The sequence below is a fragment of the Oryzias latipes genome, chromosome 20 (genome assembly GCF_002234675.1).
Source record: "Oryzias latipes chromosome 20, ASM223467v1".
Lineage (NCBI taxonomy): Eukaryota > Metazoa > Chordata > Actinopteri > Beloniformes > Adrianichthyidae > Oryzias > Oryzias latipes.
Genome location: NC_019878.2, coordinates 23,729,154 through 23,741,989, shown reverse-complemented (window position 1 = coordinate 23,741,989; position 12,836 = coordinate 23,729,154). Strand labels below are relative to the sequence as shown.

At 44.2% G+C, this 12,836-nt stretch overlaps 1 protein-coding gene and 1 long non-coding RNA gene across 2 annotated transcripts in view; one reads left to right on the top strand and one right to left on the bottom strand.

The window, feature by feature from the left end:
• The window catches only part of LOC101174783 (cadherin-20), a 46,441-nt gene that overhangs the window by 9,362 nt on the left and 24,243 nt on the right, over positions 1-12,836 (top strand). The window lies entirely within an intron of this gene.
• On the bottom strand, positions 7,038-10,525 carry LOC110013618. The gene is made up of 3 exons (XR_002288768.2): positions 10,322-10,525; positions 10,045-10,238; positions 7,038-7,265 (listed from the first exon to the last, which is right to left on the bottom strand). It is a non-coding gene; the product is annotated as an uncharacterized LOC110013618 (long non-coding RNA).

Here is a 12,836-nt window from a genome sequence, read left to right as displayed (position 1 = left end):
GGAGTGAGCTTGTTGGAAGGCCACGCCCCTATCACTCGAAACTAAACAGAATCCGTCAGAAAATTTGGAATGTTGATTGTTGGGACCAGCAGGCACCGCCTAGTTTTATTGCGTCATCTGATCGGTCAGTTTATGACTTAAACTTTATAACTTATGAAGGCAGAGAAGATGTTACATGTAGCAACGCTAACGCTGGGCTGTCAAAAGAATCAAACAGATGACTGTTGGAGATCTGGATATCGGCAGACTTTGACACATGTCCTTTCTTTTTCTTTTTTTTTTGAGCAGAAACACAATTTATATTTTTGTCAAAGTTCTACAACTCAGGACAAAGTATTCAGGAAGTTGCTGTCGCAGCCTCCTGAGACAGTTAGAGCTCAAGATCAACTCAGTGGAGGAGAAAGTCCTAGCTGGGTCTCCAGGTAAAGTCAACATCCCATTAGTTGGCAGAGCGGGTCAAATTTGTTCTCCACATTTGACCCATCCCCTGCAGAAAGCCACCCTCAGGAACCATTTGGTGGTTTAACCCCCTGATCCAACCCCTTAATGCTGAGGGGTCAAGCAGGGAGTCTTTGGGTCCCATTTTTTTGGGCTTTAGTGAACCGGGACTGTAGATTTGAACCCACAACCCTCCAGTCTCTGGGTGGACACTCTTCCACTGGCTAAAAATGGACATCATACTTCCCTTTGTCCCTCCTCCTCAAATCTACATCCAACTCATCAACCACAAAAGATCCGCTCGTGATCTGTCTTGAATCATGCTTTACATTATGGGATGTAAAGCAGGAGACAACTGGTCAGAGTATTGATGTTCTACAAAGTGTTGATTTTTACCATTTCAGTTCCACTAGCACCAGTTCATATCTCGTCTCTGAGCCCAGGCGGATTCCCACTTCTCTATTAGTTAACTTAATTTGCTAAAAACCCAGCTTTGCCTGCTGATCAGTCTTCACTCGCATGGGGATGAAAGACTGCATTACCACTGAGATCGTAAAGAAATGAGAGTCTGACATGAAAAAGTGGAGAAAAACAGAGATGGAGGCCTGCTGAGCGCTGGACTGGGGATTTGTCTCCATCGCTGCTCACAGAGTCAGTCATCTGTTCAGAGCCTGAATCCACATCTGGGGGAGTTGCAGAAACACAGCCGTGCTGACAGGAAGGCAGGAAAGGGGGAAGCTTACACACTCAACTGGGTGTCAAAGTTTTGAAGCACCTGCAGGTAGCGCAGCGGCGAGCCAAGATCAAGTGTTTTCATGGCAACACAGTCTATTCTGCTGGAAGTGATGCATCATGGAGCCCCGCCTGCAGTATTCTATTACTGTTTCTCAGAGTGAAGTAATGCTGGATATTATAGTATCACCACATCACATTTACACATCCATCGACAGGTCCTGGCTGGTATCATACACACAGCGTTGTAAATATCCATGAAACCCTACACGTCTTTGAGTCTGATTCACTTAGGTTTGAAGGCCCCGCCCACAACAAGAGCACAAAAGTGGAAGCTCAAAAGAAAGATGAGAAGATGCAGAGGAGAGTCCTGAAGAACATTTTAGACGAGGGATGGGAAATGATCGCATCAGAACTCTGAGCTCGTGGGTTAGAGTTTAAACATTTCCAATACCCCTTGTGCTGTCTTGTGGGGTCCAAATGACCCCACCCTTACATTGACGTGTTATCCCTACATTGACAAAGGTGGATAAAGGTAAAAAGGACTTCATGTCTTCTATGGGCACCAGTGAATCAGAAATTATTGGGGGGAAAAAAGGTTCAGCGCATTGTCTTGTGGGGTCCAGATGACCCCCTGCCAACGTTAACGTGCCTTGGAAAGCAGCAGCCCAACATCCAGCACCAAAACTATGCAACATGAAATGAAACCATAGCTGGTTGAATCAGTTAAAACGCTTCAAAAGGAAGAATTTCCATGAACTGGCTTCAGTCTAAAGGCATCAACACCTCCGCTCAAGTCCATGAGCAGAGTCTGTTCCCATTGGGGGCCCACAGCTGCAAACCCGCAGCGGGGGCCACATGTCCTCACAAAATAGAACAGGAAACCAGTCCTGATTGTTCAGTTGGACTACAGCGGAAGGTGACTGTTAAAAACCTGCTGTTCTGTCGCACGTTGCTGTTTGGAAGAGAATTAAAGTTCAGGATCTTGGTGTGTACAGATCTGTGATCCAGAGCAACATACTGCAACTCTCTCAGGTCCATGAAGGTCTTCGTACCTGATTCTGCTTCATATGTGACATCTATTCACAAACGTCATGTCCCACCTTTAAAGGGTCTGTATCATGCTATTCTTACGCCTTTCAGAGTAAACTATACTGTATATTGTGGATGCCGCCCATTTCATGACATCACCCTAGAGTCGGCCTCAGCAGCGTGTCTGCGTTTCGCCCACAAAATACAAACAACATCCACACTTTTCCAAAGATGGATGTGCATATTGTGCGTATAAAAGTGAAAACTTTAGCCGATCACCACTAGCTCCACAGAGAAAGTGGGCGTGTGTGTTAGGCTGGGGGCGGTGCTGGCAGTGCAGACTCTTCCTGGAAGGGCCGGTTCCCCACTTTGTGACGTCACAATGCAAGGATCCACTATATCGAGGAATATTCGAGGAAATGCATGAATGGATCAAAATACCACTCTGAGGTTGTTTATAGTGAGGAATTAACATTATAAAACATTTAAAAGCTAAAAAAAATATGATGCATATATGGAACACAACACTCTGCTAAAATATTATGCATGATCCTTTTTGATACCAATCTCTGAAACATTTACTTAAGAGACCATTAAATCAACTTTTCAGAGTTCAATGCCACTAAGCACATTAAATAAATGTAGTTTACAGACCGTAACAAGCATCGTCGTCTATAAAGAGAAGCTGTTTCGGAACTCTAGACAACAATTCAAAAATGTCAACAAACTCCCAAACAAGCTTTAGTAACATTTTAAATGACACAATTACAAACTGGCAAATCTGAACAGAAACCAGGAACTCTGCTAATCATAAAGACACGCATGTAACTGTCCCTTTGCTGAAGCCTCTCGCAAGCATCGATGCCCCCCCCCCCCCCCCCAAAGAAATAAAATCTATACTGAAACACACTGGGATCCTATCTAAACACATGAAGCTAATCAAAACAGTACAGAGAGGCTTTGACCTTCATTCTTTATGGACACAGAAGCTCTGCAGACCCCACGCATTCCACGTGTCTCCAAAACTCTCGTGTAAACAAACCACAGGAGCTCCTTACCTTTGCTATTGTGCATCCACAGCTGACTGACTCTCTGCTCTAATGATCCATGTGTCCACATAATTCCACATCTGTCCCAGAACTCCATTGGTTGAATAAACAACGTCTCTACGGACGCGCGTGCGCTACTATGGGCCTTTAAGCATTCCCCCTCATCTCCTCTGCAGCCGTCAGGTGTCACGCGCTTTCTTTTTCTTTATCAAGATTGCCCTGACTTTTTGAGAGGTTGATCCAGCTGTCAATCACATTTTAAACCAATGATTTCACGGAAAAACAAGGAAGTTTGGCTTCCAGGCTAATTAAATGTGACATAATTTAACCTTTTCTGGAAAAAAAAACCGTTCATAAATATTTTATTGTTTATGAATGTAGTGATGTTCATTTAATATTAATGTGACAAAAAATATGATTTATTAAAGTTTTCTTCTTAAATAAAAAAGACCTAATTCAAAATTAGCAGTGAATTTGTTAAAAATGTTCAAAGTTTACCTTTATTAAAATGATCAGGAACGTTACTTTACAGTTTAACATCTCACAGGTGCTTAACACACATTATTTTATTTATTAATACCTTTAGGTATTATGGATTCTTTTTTATTTATTTAGAAACGCATTAAAAATAATATATTTTCATGCAGAGCAAACCGGATCTTTTTTCACAGACACCTTTGCTGTGATTTAAGGTTTTAACTCAGCTGTTGAACAATAATATTAATTTAGCTGAAGATACACTCACATTTCAGGAGTTTCTTCCTTTAGAACAGGTGACAGATACAAAAGGTTCACAAACAGACTTATAGTGAGTTAGAATCAAATCATCCAGTATAAAACTAATCATAAGTTCAAGATCAAAGACGTGCCTCTCAGCCCAGGTTAGTACAGAAAAAATCCGTCTCTTTCTCCGTTTATAAATTCAGATTCAAGGCAACAAAGAAAATAAATGGGTTCCTAAGCTCCTCTGAGTATTTCAGAGCGTGGACAGATCGCATCAGTCATGTGACTCGTGTCGTTTAACAAATCCACCATTTTTACGTCTGAATGGGTCATCATCCTCATAAATCCAGTCTCACAACCCAAGAGACAAAAACCTTTATCGGTGAAAGGCGTCCGACGACGTATGTGAACGTTTCATCCGAACGCGGTGCTTAACGGTGTCAAAGCTGATTTTAAAGAGGGGAATACAAACGACCACTTTAAGAGAGTGCAGGCGGAGCTTCATGGAGCCATCTCAGGCCATATCCAATGCATCAAGCTGTCGTTTCTATTTCAGGGCTTAGGAAAGAGACGTCCTCTATCAGCGTCCGTTCAGGCTGCCTTTATGAGAGACCTCCTCTTCTCGCAGTTCAAGTCAATTGTCAACATGATTTATGGAGATGTGAGTTATCTCCAGACTGGCTCCTCAATCTTCTACTGACGAATTGCTCCCGTCAGCTCATGTAACCATCCTTTGTTTTCCTCGCCGGCCAATTTTCATCCACACTGACAAATTAAATCTGCCACATTTTGAGGAAGCTATTTTTCTGTGTTCCCCTCTCTTTCATCTATGACCTTCTTCCAATTATCAGAGACGGGAAAATGACAGCGCTGAATGAACTGCTGCGAGTACTTTGGGAGTCTAATACCAGCAATATCTGCACTTTTAATGGAGGGAAGGTGTCGTAACATTTGATGGGTGGGAACTCTGTTCGGGTGACATGCGTCTCTCTCTGAGGCGCACACCACTTATTGCTCCAATGATCTCCTATATAGCTCAGTAAAACCAATAGAGTTTGATTAATTTGACTGTCTTTATGAGCGGGACAGAACGCCGCACTGATGACAGGAGCAATTATAATAACCCAGGAGTCTTTTCCAAAAAAGCTATTGAAAGTCAACAGAAGAGGTGCTAACTTCTTGAAATGTGTAACTGATGTCTTTCCTTCATAGCAAGAGGACGAGAGTCTGAAGGAGGTCAATGCCTTTTCAAATCCTTGTGAATCAGCTCCATTCCGATAGATCAACTTGCAGACAACTAGATCCATGATCGTCTTTGTTTCCCTCGCCTGAGCTGGAATCTGGCTCTAAACTGTACGGCTGGATAGTTTTGGTACAGGTAATGTTAGGCTGGGGGTGTGGACTGTAAGCTAGCAGGAGAGCATGTAAACAAAGGGATGATGGGAAGTGTGGGAAGGCTTGCACCAGACTATCAGTCCCATTAGGCTTGTATAGCCACCTTAAAGGGCTTTTATCATGCTATTCTAAATCCTGTCATTGTAAACTATATCCATGTATTTGATAATATATTACCTTTAGGCACCCTAAAGAACACATTTTCAATGAAATATGACTTATTTTTGCAGTATAATTTATTTTTGTAGCCCTTTTTTCTAACCAGAAGTAAGACGAATCGATCTCTGAGGCTCCGCCTTTCGCTCCTTGTGGATGCCGCCCATTTCATGATGTCAACTTAAAGCCGGCAGCAGCGTGTCTGTGTCTCGCCCACAAAAACAAAGAACATCCAGACTTTGCAAAGATGTATATATAGTTCATAAATGAAACATTTAGCCGATCACCGCTAGCTCCACGGAGAAATGTACGTTAACCTGGGGGCGGTGCTGGCAGTGCAGACTCTTCCATCACTTTGTGATGACAAAATGTGAGGACCTGGTTGTTTTATCATGGATTGGGAGGGGCTGATGCTCAGAACGCTGATTTTAAGAGGAATCCTCAGAAATGTGTGAATGGATAAGAATACAGCTTCGGGGTTGTTTTAAGTGAGGTATGAACATTATAATACACTGAGAAGCTCAAAACGAGGGTTTTGTATGATATCGGCCCTTTAAAGGATGCAATGAAAATGGAAGGTACCATTGTCATGTCCTGAAGTGTTTTTAATGCTAATGGAAGTTAGACGTACGAAGGTCAATGCTGTCGTTCCTTATCCATGCGCTGCACTCTAGTGGTCAGTTTGGTGCAAGTACTGGCCCCTCACTGACTGGGCACAAATGTGGGATACATAAGTGCCTGTAGCATGTCCACAAAAACTCAATTTTATGTTTAACTTCCTCATTTCTAACAGTCAGGCTGCACACGTATCACGTGAACAGCACAAACAGGCTCCTTGAGCAACCGCAGGCTTTGGAGGGGATTTTAAAAAAATGCAGCAATCACTGCACATTACACCAAAAATATGCATGACGTTTACCAAGGGGGTCTAGAACTTGGATATTTGTTGTGGGTCACCCGTAGAGGCTTGCCAGGTTTTCGACTGCAAACAGCCCGTCTCCACAGTAAGGACAGCTGGGACGAAGGCCTCCGCCTTTGTTTCTATACAAACTCTATTCTGTATGTGTCTTAACAATCTAAGGTAAAAGTCTCAACAGCACAGCTCAAAATCCAGAGACACGTATTTACCTTTAGAGGACAAAGACACCCCCCCCCCCCCCGCCCGCCCCCGCCTCCATTGCTGTCTGAGAGAGATGGATGGGCCGGCAGTGGTTTTGGATTTGGTCTGTCAAATGTGGCTGAGTGAGTTTCTCGGTGAAGCATGTCTCGATTTTCTGAAGCTCGAAGGAGGAAACCCTCCCCGCCCCACCCCACCCCACACCCCCAGACAATCACCTTCACCTTCCGTGATGGAGCTGATAACGCTAATGGATATGCTGCCCCGGGGTGCATCAAAGGGAACAAATGTCGGATGTCTCTTTGCCTTCGTAACATGCAGGAAGCGCTGAATCAAAAATCAAAGTCAAATTTTCTTCTGAACAAACCTCTGATCACAAATGTGAACAAATCATGTACAAAAACCCAAAATGCTGTTTTTTTATAAAAAAAAAACCCAGACGTCTTTTCGTGTCTGAGAAGATCATCAGGAATAACAGACTGACATCAGGTGGAAGGCTAGGGACAGGCAGCAGAGACAGAGTATGATAGATGATAAATATCCTGACCGGGGGGTGGGGGTGGGAGGGCTTTTGACAGAAGATGCTGCAGGAAAGTCCCTACTTCATAGTCTGCATGGTGTCACTGCGGAAACAACAAAAGGCTTCCTTAAACACATAAAAATTTGGGAGTTTTGTCATTTTAGCATCAGTCTACAGGTGACAATCCAGAAGCCGCATGGCTCCTTTTTGTTTTTCTGTCTGAAAAATGAGAAATAAAATCTCGACAGCATGGCGACTGCACTCGACAGCCGAAGTCTGGAGCTCCAGAAGGTGAATCTTTTCAGGAGTTATTCTGTAACAACCTTTGAACATTTTTTAAAACCATCCTCCGGTCATTTGTCTCTTTATCTTCAGGGTGTTTGAGGTGAAAGGTGAGGTCGCCTCTGCAAAGGTTAAACAGCTGAAGTCGGAAAAGCAAATGGAAGGAAGGAGTCGTGCCTGAAAATCAGGAACAAAAAAAAACCAGGGTTGACGCTGCAGCTCTCACAGCCTGCAGACAAACTGAACACATTTAAACACTCCTCCACTGACTTTGAAGGCAGGACCTCAGGGTGAGAAGCATGTCTGGATTTCTCTAAGTCCTCCATGAAGGATGTAGCTGCCAACATTGTGCTCCAACATCAGCACAAGCTTGGTGGGCATCTGGTCTGCAAACACCCCCCACAGCTGCAGCCACACTTGGCATGCTGGTGGCCCCAAACCAAACTCCTGGAGAGTACCATGTGTGGGAAAGGTGGGACGTCTCTGTAAACAGAGTTGATGGGGGCTTTCTGCTCAATTTATAGCTGTATTTATCTGAGGGAGCAACGGGCTCTGCGAAGGCCGGGTTCCGACATCCGAGGGCGTGGGGGTGTGAGTCAGTCAAGGCTTTTTACGGTGGATGAGAAGAAGCTGCTCTCCGGCATGCTGTCAGGATCAAGAGAAGCTCTAAATCACTTTTTACTGCAGTGCAAACATCTACCGTGATTGCATGGCCTTCTATGGGAAATGCCACCGTCATGATGACACCTGAAGGCTCACTCTGCTGCGGTTGGGAGTGCAGATCGTCCTTGGGGGCGTTTGACGTCTACACTGACATAAGAAGGCGACTAGTGTCTGGACTCTTCTGTGATCCGTTTTCGTCCGTCGTGGTCGGCGCTCAGACCTGTGATGCTCTGCTGAATTCAGCTCATAACGGCGGAAATTTGTTTTAGTGCGATCCGCCGCATTAACGGGGAAACGTTAGGAGGTGAAAGCAGAGAGCGAGATGGAGGCGCAGGCTCCAGCGGCGCTTTGTAAACACCTTCTTGCAGGAACCGACATTTCAGACATTAGCATGCACAGCAGTGACACGCACGCGGAGGAGTCTGTTGTTTGGGCCCTGGGAGCCATCATCCCGAGTTAAGGAGGTGTCATTTCAAAAGGGTGGCTTCCTGCACCCTCCACCACCTTCCTCTACAATTTTCCTCATCACACTTTCAAGCCCAACAGCCGCACACTTCCTTTTACGTCCATCTTGAACTCTGGTCGACCGCTTACATCAATCTCTGACCTGGTTTGCTAATTGTCGACGACGGAGAGCAGCAAGCCGTTTCTCCCCAGCAGTGATCAGCCAATTGCTTAAAGCACCAAGTCTTTAGCATCAGTGTGTTTTGAGAAGTTTGCATTGGTGTTGTCACCTGCTTAAGTTTTTTTTTTTCATTTACAGCTGACAGGAAGCGTGACTTTAATGTGGCGTTACATCCACAGACATGAGGGCCGTCACAGAAGAGGAATCACCTCCACAGCTCGTCAAAAGTGTTTTCTTGTCCTGACAGACACATCGTTTTGTTTTCCTCTCGTCCGCTGACAGACGCTGAAGGGAAACCGGAAATTGTTTTCAGAAATAATTAGGGTGAAGAACTCCGGGTTTGATGAGATGAATTTAGGCCAAAAGCAAACAGTGGAAATGAAGTTGCTGCAAAGACAGGAGCACTGGGGGGGGGGGAATATGAGCTGTCTGCAGGGAATAAGGTAGACTTCAATCAGCTAAAAGGTGATAAAACCTAATGAATTGAGTGTCCCACACACCTGCAGGTTAATGCACAGCTTCCCTCTGCTCCTTTTGAGGCCTGATTCTCTGTTTGTCGCCGATTCAATAACCAGCTTTCATCTCATTGTGTTGGGTGTCACAATAATCCCATTACAGCCAGTTACTCACAGCCTCAGTTTAAAGGACGGCTCTTTATTTACGAGACAATCAGGAAGTGTAAGAAATGATGACCGACCGAAGCGAAGCGGGTCTTTGTGTGTGTACATTAACCCCCCAGGCTCTGAACACAGAAAATCTGATCTCCTCCAGAGACACCTGTTGGGGGGGCATTAGCAGCTCGTCTGTGAAGATCCTGGCCGCCTGAAGGCAGCAGAGCAGGTGACTGAGCCGGAGAGCACAGCTCCGCTCCACACACCTCCCAGAGCAAGGTGGGGGGAGTCAGAACAATGGCCGCCGAAGGCAGAGTCATGTTTCTGCCCTTCATTGCAGGGCTGCAACATCCCGTCGCCCATGACAACCGGGGCCTGCGCTCTGGGGAGTTGTTGGCAGGATGAAGAAGTTTTGTGTTCGCAGCGCTCAAAGAGCAGCAGGAAGAAAGTCCCAAACTGAAGGACTGGGTCTAACCTCAAGTCCTAATATTTCTGCACATGAGCACTAGGCTGTTGCTCTTTTTAAAGCCGCACTATCAATATAATAAAGGAGCTTTTCATTCCAACAATAAATCAAAAACACAGCGTGGAAGGAGAAGCACACAATGACGTTTTTGTCCGTGTGCTGCAGCAGAACCAAAGTGCTCTTGAGTCTGAGGTCATGAAGAACATCCAGCATTTAGATCAGACACAATACCCACCATTGATGAAGTTAATCTCTAAGGCCCCCCTCCCCTCTCTGGGACAGTCCCGTGGACTCGTCTGGAATCGGCAGGAGGGATGACAATCTGGTTTGGTTTCACGCACAGCGTTCCCAGAGGAGACCGGAAAAACCTGCTGTTCCAACAGCTGATCAGTTGGGGGTGCTCTCCTCTAAAAAAAACACTGACCAGAGCTGGAAAAAGGCGAAAAGAATTAAAGCGCTTCACCACCGTTAACCTGCAAACATTTTCCTGATTCCTGATGGTTCAGATTTACCCTGTGGCTGTTTTCTTTTCCTAAATAAGAGCTAAGGAGTACTGTATTTGTTTGCGTTGATTGAAATCAGTCACAAAGGGGGAAAAATGAACATGGAAGAAAACCTTCCAGAATCATAATTCCCTCTAAACCAGCGCTGCCCAACCATGTTACTCAAGATCTCCCAGCCTTTTCCTGTTCTCTCTTTCTGCTGATTTACTGACTCAGGTGTCTTTTCATCTGTTGAGTGAACACAGCTGATCCAGGTAATCAGCTGCAAAAAGACCACAGGTAGAGCTGGGAAACAGGAAGGGGGGTAGATCCTACGGACCAGGGCAGGAGTGATCTGCTTTAAAGATCCACTTCACTGAAAATGTTTTTTTTTGTTCTTTGAATTATGCAAAATCCACATTTGAGCTTTTAAGTGTTTTATAATGTTCCTTCCTCACAAAAAGAAACCCCAAAGCGGTATTTTGATCCGTTCTCACATTGTGACGTCATAAAGTGGGGAACCGCCCCTTCCAGGAAGAGTCTGAGGTGCCAGCGACGCCCCCAGGCTAACACACACGCCCACTTTCTCTGTGGAGCTATGTGATCGGCTAAACGCTTTCACTTTCACTGCACAACATGCACATCCATCTTCGCAAAAGTTCTGATGTTTGTTTTTGTGGGCGAAACACAGACACGCTGCTGAGGCCGGCTCTAGGTTGACGTCACAAAATGGGCGGCACCCACAAGAAGCGGAAGGCGGAGCCTCAGAGGTCGAGTCATCTTACCTCCGGGTAGCAAAATAATTCAGGAAAATAACTAATATTTAAACAAAAATGTGTTCTTTAGTGTGCCAAAGGTAATTTATGATCATATACATGAATATAGTTTACTATTAAAGGCTTATGAATTTTTATTATTATTAGGGGTGGGAGGAGCTGTAAGCTAGCGGGAAAGCGTGTAGACAGATGGATGATGGGAAGGGGAGACAGGGTTGGCCCTACCAATCACTTGGAGATACATGTCGAATGAATTCCTGCTTTACAGAAAGTGAGTCCTAGAAAACGACACAGGTTTTTATATTATTTAAAAGACCACTGGGACACTTTGAACATAGGCTGATAGATGATCAGAGTGGCTCTTTAAGCCCTGCAGGTTGAAACCTAAACAAACCAAATGCACATTGTGAGTGTGAACACCAAAGTTCCTGTATTTTTGTGCCAAGGGCTCTAATGAATCGGTTAGCTGCCTCAGACACCTGCATTCTATAAATTACTGTTTGTCCACACGAAAAAAGAAATCACATTAAAGTCAAATCATCTTGTAGAGAAAAAAATCTTTTTCTGCTGTAATTGGTTTAACTTTTGACAGGATTGGAAAAAATAATAATGAACAGGCATTTATTTGCAGACCTATTACCTTTATGATCAAGACACAAGGTAAAGGTAATCTGAAAAGTCTTTTTTTTTTTTTATTCCACAGAAGATTTTCCTGGAGTAATTTGTGTAATGGGCTGTGGTGAGTTTGTTTTCCGTCACTGATGCTGCTCATCAAGAGAAGAAGCTGAATATAAAATAAGACTCAGAGGCTTCTGTCTCAAAGTAGGTAATTACTTTACAACCTTTCTCTGCCAGTTGCTCAGCTTTAATGCTGGTAATTAATTTCCTTTTTTTGGGGGGGGATCCTGGCTGTTGAGTGCAGATTAGGTTTTCTGAAAAGCAGGGATTAAAACACTCACTGCCTTCTGCTCTCTGTGCTCATGTCAGAATAAAGCCTCCAAATGAACCTGAAGCTTGGGCCGGCTTGTTGCTTTTCTTTGTTCAGCAGCATCTCTGTGAGGGAAGGACACAGTGGATCAGTGGGAGGTGTACTCTGCTGGTTTCTCTATTTCTATATTGTGATAATGCCACCCACACACTCTGTGCTTTCTCCTGCCGGTCAAAGAAACATCACCTCAGTACTTTTTAGCCTGGTTCATGTAAAATCAGTTAGTTTCACAAGCCATGTCTCATCATACTCATTTACTTAAAACCAAAGCCACAACATCTGGCTCTTACATCCTAAAAACATGCTTCAGTCTGTCAGTAAATTCATGTATGTCAACCGCTCACACGCCGCTTTCCACAGTTTCCATGAGTCAGAATGAAAGCAAAGTCCAATGTTCCAAAATAAACATTAAAGATAAAGATAATGATGTAAATATGATTCTATGAAAATACTGATGTAAAAAACATGTGTGCTCTAGGAAAGCACAGATATAAAAACACTGTACTCTACAAAAACAGACACAAATCCAACTTTTAACCTCTGATTTAAACAGTCACAGCGTTTTGCATTCACACCTGCTTGTTTCTCTGGTAGTCCTCTCTACTATAGGGTCCATGATGGAGCGCATGGAATTAGGCTCACGCAGCCATTATGCAAATGTTGCACATAACGATGTTTTCAGGTAAATTAAAAAAGCCTGGCTTTCTAAACAAAGTGTGCTGGGCTTTTTACTGTGGGTCGAAACAATTACCCTCAGCATTTACCTCCTTCCTGACGAGAC